The 12692-nt window shown below is 43.6% G+C and overlaps 1 protein-coding gene across 2 annotated transcripts in view; it reads left to right on the forward strand.

Annotated features, from left to right (window-relative positions):
- LOC126417694 (uncharacterized) overlaps window positions 1-12692 on the forward strand; it is a 540342-nt gene that overhangs the window by 98991 nt on the left and 428659 nt on the right. The window lies entirely within an intron of this gene.

Genomic DNA, 12692 nt, shown 5'->3' on the forward strand with positions numbered 1-12692 from the left:
GTCGGCAAACCTCAAAGTTTTATCTCTGCCCCATGGATTTTAATTCCTAATCCAAATTTTTCTTTTCTTTTCTTTACCGCATCTTCAGTATACAGATTGAATAACATCGGAGATAGGCTACAACCCTGCCTCATTCTCTTCCCAACCACTGCGTCCCTCTCATGCCCCTCTACTCCTATAACTGCCATGCTTTCTGTACAGATTGTACTTGTAAATAGCCTTTCGTTCCCTGTATTTGACCCTTGCCACCGTCAGAATTTGAAAGAGAATATTTCAGTCAACATTGTCAAAATTTTCTCTAAGTCTGCAAATGCTAGAAACGGAGGTTTACCTCTCCTTAATCTTTCTTTTAAGATAAGTCGTAGGGTCAGTATTGTCACACGTGTTCCAACATTTCTACGGGATCCAAACTGATTGGCTTCTACCAGTTTTACCATCTTTCTGCTGTACCTTCTTTGCTCAGAACTCGTTTTCCATCTGAGTTCTTGATATTCACACAAGTGGTTCTCTTTTCTCCAAAGGTCTCTTTAATTTTCCTGTAGGCAGTATCTGTCTTACCCCTAGTGATATATATGCCTCTACATCCTAATATTTGTCCTCTAGCCATCCCTGTTTAGTCATTTTGCACTTACTGTCCATCTCTTTTTTGAGACGTTTGTATTCCTTTTTGCCTGCTTTATTTACTGCATTTTTATATATTCTCCTTTCATCAATTAAATTCAATATATCTTCTGTTACCCGCGGATTTCTACCAGCCCTCGTCTTTTTACCTACTTGATCCTCTGCTGCCTTCAGTATTTCATCTCTTAAAGCTACCCATTCTTCTTCTGTATTTCTTTCCGTCATTCCTGTCAATCGTTCCCTAATGCTCTCAGCGAAACTATCGACAAACTCTGGTTTAGTCAGTTTATCCAGGTCCCATCTCCTTAAATTCCCACCTTTTTGCAGTTTCTTCAGTTTTAGTCTAAAGTTCACAACCAATAAATAGAGGTCAGAGTCCACATCTGCCCCTGGAAATATCTTACAATTTAAAACCAGGTTCCTAAATCTCTGTCTTACTATTACATAATCCATCTGAAACCTTCCACTGTCTCTATGCCTCTTCCACGTATACAACGTTCTTTCGTGATTCTTAAGTCAAGTATCAGCTATGATTAAGTTATGCTCTGTGCAAAACTCCACCAGGCGGCTTCCTCTTTCATTCCTTACCCACATCCCATATTTACCTACTACGTTTTCTTCTCTTCCTTTTCCTGCTATCGAATTCCAGTCGCCAGTAACTATTAAATTTTCGTCTCCTCTCACTACCTAAATGATTTCTTTTATCTCATCATACATTTCTTCAATCTCTCCGTCGTCTGGGGAGCTCGTTGGCATGTAAACTTGTACCACTGTGGTAGGCGTGGGCTTCGTGTGTGTATCTTGGCTACAATAATGCATTCACTCTGCTGTTCCTTGTAGCTAACTCTCGCTCCTATTTTTTTTTTTTCATTATTAAACCTCACCTGCATTACCCTTATTTGATTTTGTGTTTATAATCCTGTATTCGCCAGACCAAAAGTCTTGTTCCTCCTGCCACCGAACTTTACTAATTCCCACTATATCTAACTTTAACCTATTCATTTCCCTTTTTAAATTTTCGAACCTGCCTGCCCTGCATGACATCCCACGCTCTGATCCGTAGAACGCCAGTTTTGTTTCTCCTGACGACGTCCTCGTGAGAAGTCCCCGCCTGGAGATGCGAATGGGTGATTATTTTACCCAAGAGGACGCCATCATCATTTAACCATAGAGTAAAGCTGCATGCCCTCGGGAAAAATTACGGCTGTAGTTTCCCCTTGCTTTCAGCCGTTCGCTGTACCAGCACAGCAAGGCCCTTTTGGTTAATATTACAAGGTCAGATCAGTCAATCATCCAGATTGTTGCCCCTGCAACTACTGAAAAGGCTGCTGCACCTCTTCAGGAACCACACGTTTGTCTGGCCTCTCATTAACGAAGTAAATAAATTGTATATGACAATGAACGAAAAACGTATGAGAGGAGTCATTTGACCCCTTCCGCCTTTCTAGTTTTATACTAGGATGTCGAGGTGGGTGAAGAGGAAGTGAATGTGGTTGTGGGAGTATGTGGCTTGGGTTTTCAGGTGGAATACTAAGCAGTTAACTAGGGAGATTTGCTGAGGGATATGGGGCCGTTGGAAGGGGTGGATACTTGGGAGGACGATGGAAAGGAAACGGGCAAGGTCCTCAGTAGTGCCGGCTGGGTGGAGGAGTTGTTGGAATGGTCAGTAGGGCAGACAGACACGGTTAATACAGGTTTGGCCTTGCACTTGGCGGAGTAAGTAGGGTGAGCATCATTGCAGGTGTTGGGGAGCTAGGTTGGGGCATAGTTTAAATCGCTTTCCTCTGCTCGTCTGTTACATCGACCTCTTGCTGTGGTGGCGCTGCTAGGCGTAGTGACGGTGTGGCTACGTCAGCGCTTTCCATTCTTCATTTCAGTGTGGAGCGAGCCATCGTTATCTTCTGTGGTATCGATGCGAGGTGAACTGCGGTCTTTTGACGATACCACTCCCATAGGACCTCGCTCTTCTTTTCCTAATTTTGGCCTGTAATTTTTCAACGTGCTGTTAGTTCTTGATATAACATCATCTTAATACCTTTGTTTTTCGTGATTTTTCCCTTCTATTCTGCTGATGGTAAAATTAGTTTCTCTGATGCATATCTACATGTTGCCCTAATTAGTGTCTCGTATTTATATATTTATGCATAATGATTTTTTATCGTAAACCTCTTTTATTAAAAAATGAGATGCTAAATCCATTTTCCATAATCTTGTTTTGATGGTTTCTTCTTCCTCTGCATTAGGCTCCTCTATACTTAAAATTTGTCTGTTCTTCTAGAATTTCCAAACTTATTACGTAATTTTGACGGTGCTGTATCCTTTCTCATTACCTCTGTTATGTCGGAAGAGATGTAGCCCTGCTGTTCCTATTGTTTAACTATTTCCGTGCGCTTTTGTCCTACTACTCCACAGTCATCTGAACTCTAGATCATCTGCAGTTACTATTAATTCGGAATTGAAATTGTCACTTTTCCAGTAAATTTTGTATTCCACTTTCTGATTACTGCATTGTTATAATTATATTTGGTATGGTATAGCGAATGCTTGCTTACGGACAAATGGGCTATTGACTTAGGTAGTTGATCTGTGAGTGAGTGTGTGAGAGATAGATAGAGAGATAGATTGAGAGATGGTGTAGCACGTCGTCAGATCTTCGTGACGGCCGAGCGCCTGCTTACGACGGTTGTAAGCGCGGTGTTGTCAGCGTGTTCTCGGCTCCCGGCTCGACGACCGCCTGCCGAGGTCGCGCAGGCCTACGACGTGGCGCCGAGTCCCTCCTCCACCGCGGCTTTCCTTGGCCCTCCCTACACCACACGGGAGAAAGGGAGAGCGTCAGCGGCAGAATGAGCGCACCCTGTGTTCGTTAAAGTCGTGTGTCATCCTGCTGACCACAATGCTAACATTTTGTTTACTCCATGCTTCTATCATAGCAACTGTTGTCGCACGACAATTGGAATATTTTTTGTATACAGGGTGAGTCAGGAGGGAAGGTACATGCTCGAGGGATGATACTGTTGTTGATTCTGACCAAAAAAACTTCATCCGAGCATTTGCTCTTTCCTTAACCGCATTCGACGTACAGCTCTTTCAAAATTGGGGGCGTCAGTCTCGTGTCGTCCTTCACCAGCATCCACACGCGAATGCGACCAAAGCGACATTAGACTACGTTGTGTTGTCTTTATTGACCGAAGGTCATTTCAATGAAACTACATGCCCCCCTCCCTCCCCCACACACACACTGAGATAGTGGGCACGCTGCTTTCAGCAGTAGCGTTCCGATATGTCTTCGTGGCAATTGACTTGATCCAGATTCGACTCCAACTAAGGACATTTCAACGGAGACAATAGCTAAGACATTCCGTAGTACATGGAACGTCTCGCTGGTATTTTAAGCACGTGCGCTAGAATTAAGGACCGCATGAATTACCTCAGATGGGCAACACAGTAGCAGTCTACAAGAGCTGCAAAATGCGTTGCCGTTGCCGGTGAACTTTCGAATGTCTCTTGCGAGGAAATGCACACAATTAAACAAAACTGTAGTTCACAATGTTTCATTTACTATCACCTGCATTGCCCCCGTTCCCCAGTGTTTTCATTAGTATTCCCTAACTGATAAGAACAGGACATACGTTCATATGACGGTTTTTTGTTCAGAATCAGTAATACAATCACTCCTCAAAGCTTGTACAATTGCTCCTGTCTCACCCGGTGAACGAATAGTAACGGAAAACATTCAAAGTGCCAATTCTGACATTTGTCAGAAGAATGAAAGAGAAATGTGTGTCGGTGCGTAACTGTTTCGTATAAAAAAAAAAAAAAAAATTGGAAAGGCACTCTGATACCGCGGAATTGTGCTGTCCACCGGATGACATTATTACTAAACGACATTTGTGAAATTTTCTGGCCGGCCGGAGTGGCCAAGAGGTTTTAGGCGCTACAGTCTGGAACCACGCGACCGCTACGGTCGCAGGTTCGAATCGTGTCTCGGGCATGGATGTGTGTGATGTCCTTAGATTAGTTAGATTTAAGTAGTTCTAAGTTCCAGGGGACTGTGGACCTCAGATATTAAGTCCCATAGTGCTCAGAGCTATTTGAACCATTTTTTTGAAATTTTCTGCGGAATGCTGGGACAGCGAATGTAGTGTGCCACAGTTTGTCGTCACATTACACAGTATTAAATGTTAGTAATCAGTTTCTTTTATCTAATGTACGTTAATTCGCCATAATGTTGAAAGATTGCAACGTGTAGTACTTGTCAGGGTAGCTAGCGTTACACGATTTCTATCGAACGTGATATACAAACAGGAATTAGACCGTGACACGAGGGTTCTAATTGCCGGAGTACCCTAGAACACCTGTCATTCCGCTTTTCACGGGCTGTCGGTAACTGCGTAAGTGACCACTGTTACTGAAAACTGAGCAGGGTGTACTCAGTGTGCGTTTTATTTTACGGGAAACTTTGATTGCGTATTCAGCCCTTCCGTGCGTCAGCAACGTAACTGTACTCTCCATTAAGGCTATTATAGTTAACTCTTCCCCGAAAGTGTGACGACGGTTACTCTGAACGATGACAGCAACAATATTAATAATTAATATCGGCGGCAATTAATGCAGATGGGTGAAAATCGAAATATCGACATCGTTATATAATTTGTAACTGCAGAGTAATTATTATCGCCGACATTGTGGCTATCCGCGTCGACGTAAGGTTTTATACGCAAAGTATTTGCTGTTGCGGACGTTCGCTAGATCTCTGTGCGACGGGCAGGAGCGAAGGAGAGAGCTCTACACGCACGCTGCCAGCAGGTTTGTTTACGGACCCGCTAGGCGGCGGACCGCTGAATGGGCGGGGGGGACCTTGCAGGCAGGCGCGTTTCAAGAATAGCCGCGTAGCGAAAGTACTCGCGGCGCACGCAGATAACGGGAACGTGGCGGCCTCCGGCATCAGGAGGAGGGGGGAGGGGAAGAGGGCGGTAGCGCGGCTGCACCCGAGGGCCGCCGGCGCCGTGCAGGGCTACCAACACAAGGAGGAGGTCGTCTGTGGGGAAGGAAACAGCCCAGTAGAATCCTGCACAGATTACAGTATAGTCGTTGATGATGCACCTACTTTATGAATCGTGTTATAAGGTTGCCCGTCCAAAACGTTCCGAGACATTTTACTTCTGGCGTACAAGCGACGTCAGGGCAGTAACTAAGGTGGCAGCTTTAACTGACAACTTTAAACAACGCGTGAATTCGACCAGTCAGTATGAGCAGGCGGTGTTCACTAGCGGACGTGCGGCACGGAACACAATGAAGCGACGTATCTACATCAAGTATTGAAGACGTTTTCCAGAAGGTTTTGAAGAAGAGAAACGTGTGCGCAGTGTTTGTCCCGCGCACCTCGACTCCCGAAAAAAAGCGACGAAGCATGAACGTCTGCAGCGACTTGATTGAAACGCAAAACGCGGAAAATTCTTTTCTGGAAATAATCTTCAGGGCTGACGAGTCTTAGCAATACGAACCTCTCGCAAAAGACACGTCGCAGCTCTGATGGTTCGCCGAGACAGAAGAAGAGCGAAAGTGATGCGCAAGTTGAGCAACATCATCCCCCCCCCCCCCCCCAAAAAAAAAACTTTTCTCTCACCTTCACGTGTTTATACCGAACGTCCTGTAGCATTGTACTTACGTGGGAGGGGAGGGGGGGGGCGGCTACTTAGAACACTTAAAGCGTTAAAACCACCATTTTAACGTCTCTCTACATTTAATTTTTTTTTTAGTAATCCAGTCTCAAAACTTTTGGGACGAGTAGGGTAGACGGAAGAGATCACAAGCGTTAAAACCACCATTTTAACGTGTGTCTATATTTAATTTTTTTTAGTAATCCAGTCTCAAAACTTTTGGGGCGAGTAGGGTAGATTGTAAAGATCAGAAGGTATTGGAAGGTTGCGATTGATTATATAATGGGAAGACAGACATTTAGAAACCAGATTTTACAGTGTAAGACATTTGCAGGAGCAGATCTGAACTCAAAGCATATTTTGTTCTTTATGAACTACAGATTAGAAACTGAAGGACATTGCCGAAAGATAGGATACTAAGCAGGTGGGTTCTGGACAAACTGAAAGGCTCACAGGTGGTTGATAGTTTCCAAGGTAGTATTCTGCAACTATTGACTGAAACAGCAGAAAGGAATATGATACCAGATGAATGGTAACTTGGAGAGATAAAGTTCTGAAGGCAGCAGAGGCTCAAATAGGCAAAAGACCCACTAGAAACTATAAATAAACTGTACATATCAGAGCTGTCAGTTTAACAGGTCACGGTTGTAGAGTACTGGCACGAATTAGTTACAGAAGAATACAAAAACTGTCTGAAGGTACCAGCGACAACATACAGGTAGCGAAAGATTATCTACTACTTGTACAGAAACGAGATGGCAGTTATATGAAGAGGATATGGAAGCGAAACAGCGGTTGAGAAGGGAGTGAGACAGGATTGCAGGCTCTCGTCGATATTTACTCAATCTGTACATCTAGCAAACAATAAAGGAAACCAGGGAGAAATTTAGGAAGGGAAATGAAGTACCAGGACAAGAAATGGACACTGAAGTTTGCGAACAGCAACAGAAGTAAAACAAGGGTAATGGTATGTAGTCGAATTAAATCAGGCGATGCTGACTGAAGTAGATTAGGAAATGACACACCAAAAGTATCAGATTAGTTTTGTTATTTGGGCAGCAAAACAACTGATGATGCCGCGGTAGTGAAGTTACAAAATGCAGACTGTCAATTGTAAGAGAACCGTTTCTTAAAGAGGAAATTGTTGACATCTGAGTTAAATTTAACTGTTAGGAGGTCTTTTTCTGAAGGCATCTGTCCAGAGTGTAGCATTTTACTGAAGTGAGAAGTTGACGATAAACGGTGCAGGCAAGAGGAGAATAGAAGCTCCTGAGATGTGGTGCTTTAGAGAGATGCAGAATATTGGACGGCTAGGGTGGATAACTGCGAGAAATGACAGCGACAGCAAGGTAGAAATAAGAGTAGAATGCGACACATGAACTTTGTTTCATGCTTTGCAACGGTTAAAGCTCTTACAGACAATTATGTATGGGAATGATGTGGCATAGAAGCTGGCCAGAGAGGCATGTAGACCGCAAGTAAATGTTAGCAGCAGCAGATGTCCATAGTAGTAATTCCGAGTATCTTAAACTACTAGTGCAATTCTTCCAATTGGACGCCACCTAGGCCAGTTGCGGGTTCCAACCGAGGAAAGGGAACTTAGAGATTAGCTTGAAATCCGGGCCAAGTGTTGTTCCTAGTGATTCTCCCCTTTGTCAAAAGTTGAAGGCTGGATTAAAGTTCTATGATGTGACCGAGATTCGATCCTGTGACCTCCGCCACTGCCAATTCAGTACTGAGGGACGCTACAGAGAGAGCAGTGTAGATGGCAGTAGTGAGGCAGCGGCAGGCACGGCACAGCCTGCGCTCTACATCATACGTACGTACTCCGCGAGCCACCGTACGGTACTCTGCGGAGGCTACCCTGTACTACTTACAATCAGGTCTTTTCTTGTTCTATTCGCAAATGAGAGCGAGGGAAAAACATCTGCCTAATATGCCTTCACATTTGCCCTAATTTGTCGTATGTCTTCGTGGCCGTCGCACGAAATGTACTTTGCCGGCAGAAGAATCGTTGTACAGTCAACTTCAGATGCCGGTTCTCTAAATTTTTTCAGCCATGCTCTCGAAAAGATGATCTCTTTCCCTCCAAGGATTTCCATTTGAGTTCCCAAAGCATCTCCGTAATACTTCCGTGTTTTAATAAATCTAGCAGACCGCCTCTGAATTGCTTCCGTGTCTTCCCTTAATCCGACCTGGTACGGATCCCAAACACGTGAGCAGTACTCAAGAATAGGTCGCACTAGCGTCCTATATACGGGTTGTTTTACCAATGAACCACACTTTTCCCAAATTCACTCAATAAACCTGTCATACCGCAATCCTCATATGCTCGTTGCATTTCATATCGCTTTGCAGTGTTACGCATAGACATTTAAACGACGTTAGTGCGTTAAGCAGGACACATATAATGTTGTAGGCCAACATTACGGGTTTGTTTTCCTACTTATCCGAATTAATTTACATTTTTCTAAATTTAGAGCTAGCTGCCATTCATCACACCAACTAGAAATTTTGTTTAAGTCGTCTTGTATGCATCTACAGTCACTCAACTTCGACATATTTTCGTACACCACAGCATCATCAACAAACAACAGCAGATTGCACCCACCCTAGCTGCCAGATCATTTATATGTATACAAAATAATAGCAATCCTATTCACATTTCCCTGGTCCACTCCTGACGATACCTCGTCTCTGATGATGGACATTCGCTGTCGAGGACAATATAGTGGAGTCTATTACGTAAGACGTCGTTGAGCCACTCACATATTTGGGGACCTATTCGATATGCTCGTACCTTCGTTGAGATTCTGCAGTGGGGCAACGTGTCAGATGATTTCCGGAGATCTAGAAGTATGGAATCTGCCTGTTGCCCTTGATTCACAGTTCGCAGTGTATCCTGTGAGAAGAGGGCAAGCTGAGTTTCATAAGAGCGATGCTGTCTAAAAACGGGCTGATTTTTGGACAGAAATTTCTCGGTCTCTAGGACATGTGTTATAACCGAACTGAGAATATGTCCAAAGATTCTACAGCAAACCTATGTTAAGGATATTGATGCGTAATTTTATTGGTCCGTTCTTTTATACTTCTTATATACAAGTGTCATCTGCGCTTTTTTCCAGTCACTTACGACTTTTCACTCGGCGAGAGTTTTAAGATAAATGAAAGCTAGCTAAGGGGCGAGTGCCACAGAGAACTCTTTGTAAAACCGAATTGGGGTTCCATCCGGACCTAGCGACGTATTTATTTTCATATCTTTCAGTTGTTTTTCTGCGCAAGGGATGCTTATTACTGTGTCGTGCATGTGGGAGTCTGTGCGATGCTCAAATGACGGTATGTTTGTACGATTGTCGTGTGTGAACGATTTCTTGATTATGAAATTTAAAGCTTCGGCTTCTGTTTTGATATCATCAAATGTAACACCAGATGTTTGGGGAAGTGACCATATAGAAGCATATTGAAGTTTGTGCTAGGAAGGACATTGGATTTGTGTATTCTGTGCAGCAATGTTAGCTATAGTGCTGTGGTGGTGTAATGGCTAGCATCCCTGCCTAGTAAGCGAGGATACTTGGGTTCAAATATGGATTCATTATCGTAGATAAAGATGAGACTGAAATGTCTCGAGGAAAATTTAATTATAAGCTCTTTAAATATTTCAGACAGTTGGTGGCCGGCAGCTGTGGTCGAGCGGTTCTAGGTGCTTCAGTCCGGAACCACGCGGCTGCTACGGTCGTAGGTTCGAATCCTGCCTCGGGCATGGATGTGTGTGATGTCCTTAGGTTAGTTAGGTTTCAGTAGTTCTAAGTCTAGGACACTGATGACCTCAGATGTTAAGTCCCAACGTGCTTAGAGACATTCAGACAGTTGGTCGATTAGAACATGCATTCAAATTTGACCTCATATTGCCACAGGATTTTTACATTTCCTCTAAATAATTTCCAGTGCTTGTTTACCAATTTTTTCCAATATTCCTTTTGCTTCCATATTGTTGTTCTCATATAGGAGACACAGTAGCTTCGCCTTGGCACCATGTTTTGCTGAGATGAACTAGGAGAATTTGTCTTGTAGACGATTTTTAAATGCAGCACAGACTTCGTTCTTTAACATTATAGATCACCCATTACCCAACACATGTACGGCTGTAGAATTATGATCATGAATTGAAAAACATCTTATCTTCGTACCAAAGTCTGCCGGCCGTGGTGGACGAGCGGTTCTAGGCACTACAGTCTGGAACCGCGCAACCGCTACGGTCGCAGGTTCGAATCCTGCCTCGGGCATGGATGTGTTTGATGTCCTTGGGTTGGTTAGGTTTAGTTAGTTCTAAGTTTTAGGGGACTGATGACCTCAGAAGTTAAGTCCCATAGTGCTCAGAGCCATTTGAACCAAAGTCTAAGTTGTCTGTATCATTTTGTCAGAAAACTTGTCTTAGTTGTGCGAAAATCTTACGCGACTTAACTGCTAAGGTCAGCAGTCCCTAAGCTTACACACTACTTAACCTAATTTATCCTGGGGACAAACACACACACACACACCCATGCCCGAGGGAGGACTCGAACCTCCGCCGGGATCAGCCGCACAGTCCATGACTGCAGCGCCCTAGACCGCTCGGCTAATCCCGCGCGGCGGCATAAAATTATGTATTTTACTTAGTTGTTCTGTACAGTTGGTTGGATGTGATGTACTATTTGCATTGGAGTGACATCTGGCATATGAAAGACACGGAGGATGATGCTTTAATTAACACATTCCACAAAATTTCCTCGATATGTAGATGTTTTGGTGAGTAGATAAACACTGTGCACGTTCATGTTGCTGGTATTAATACGGAAGTATGGTTATAGATCTCTGATTGTAGTGAAAAATGAAAGTTTTGCTTGTATTATTTATCTAAATATGTAGGATTTCGAGTATAAGCACACGTATAGCGCTAGTGTTGTAACATACTGGTTCTGTAGTTGCACGAAATTAGACATGAATCACATATTAGCTGTACTGGGGTTGTGGGTGACAGTATGCATACATGATCAGCATGATGTATACACTCTCTCGCAAGTGTTCCGGTACTAAAATGTGGTACCACTGTTTACCAATTTCCAACATGCCAGATGTTGAAGGGTCAGCAACTTGTGATAAAATGGTTCAAACGGCTCTGAGCACTATGGGACTTAACTACTGTGGTCATCAGTCCCCTAGAACTTAGAACTACTTAAACCTAACTAACCTAAGGACATCACACACATCCATGCCCGAGGCAGGATTCGAACCTGCGACCGTAGCGTTCACGCGGTTCCAGACTGTAGCGCCTATAACCGCACGGCCACTCCGGCCGGCTCAACTTGTGATACTATTTCAGTATGACAAAGAGCCAAAGTTACAAAATAGTTCTTTTTATTACTTGATGATGACTAGTTTCGAGTTTTTATTCATAACCCTTTCTAAAATTACCCATCCAGTCAGAATAAATATTACTCCTCATAGCAAAAAATCTTGGCGATCCCCATCCAAAGGAGAACAATGCAAATGATCATGAAACTGGATACAAACAGAGAACTAGATGCTTTTATAAAGGGGCAGCCATGTCAGCGTCATCATACATGTGGCGTAGCGATCGTAATAATATGATAAAAGAGATATATACCTACAGAGGCATATAGGCAATCATTTTTTCCCATGGTCAGTATACGAGAGACATAATAAAGAAAATCGATGATACTGTTACAATATATATCCTGCACCATCGTTGTACAATGGCTTTTGGTGTATGTCTTGGGATGTAGATGTAAGCTGCTTGCAGATGGTGTAGCTTTCTTGGAGCAGGATAACGTGTGTGTAGCTAGTAGACGTCCGGATGCTTTCGATCAGATATTGTATGCACGTCAGTCACACAGCACGTGTATGGGGACTGGCATACGTAGAAAAAACAACTACCACGAAGGAAGAAAAATTGCTTGTGGGAAGAGAGCAGACCCTTGAAGATGTGCAAGCAGTGTTTACAAATTACTTCCAATGTGAATGTGGAGGGGACGGAGGTTGAAGATTGTAGTGCACTGCACCAGACATCGTAAGGTGATCTGAAGGGGTTTCACATCTGATTTTTGGTACAGTATTCGTAAAGACAGTATTAGCGTCTGGGAAACAGTCGTACGTACAATGTCGTCTGTTGTAAACAGTATAGGGAGGACAGGTGTCAAACGCTGGGTGTGAAGACGGAACAGCAGTGTGTGCCTCCCAAAGAATCATTGTAGTTTTTAGCGGTATATTCTTCTCGTTGTGATATCAGTATACATAGCCGGCGACCGGTTGGGAGTCGAGAGATCTTCCTGTATAATGTAGTGGTGGTGTTGCACCGTGATAAGGATCACATTCTTAGGCAGCAAGACGAGGAAACTCGTGGAACAAAATCCT

The sequence above is a fragment of the Schistocerca serialis genome, chromosome 1 (assembly GCF_023864345.2).
Source record: "Schistocerca serialis cubense isolate TAMUIC-IGC-003099 chromosome 1, iqSchSeri2.2, whole genome shotgun sequence".
Classification (NCBI taxonomy): domain Eukaryota; kingdom Metazoa; phylum Arthropoda; class Insecta; order Orthoptera; family Acrididae; genus Schistocerca; species Schistocerca serialis.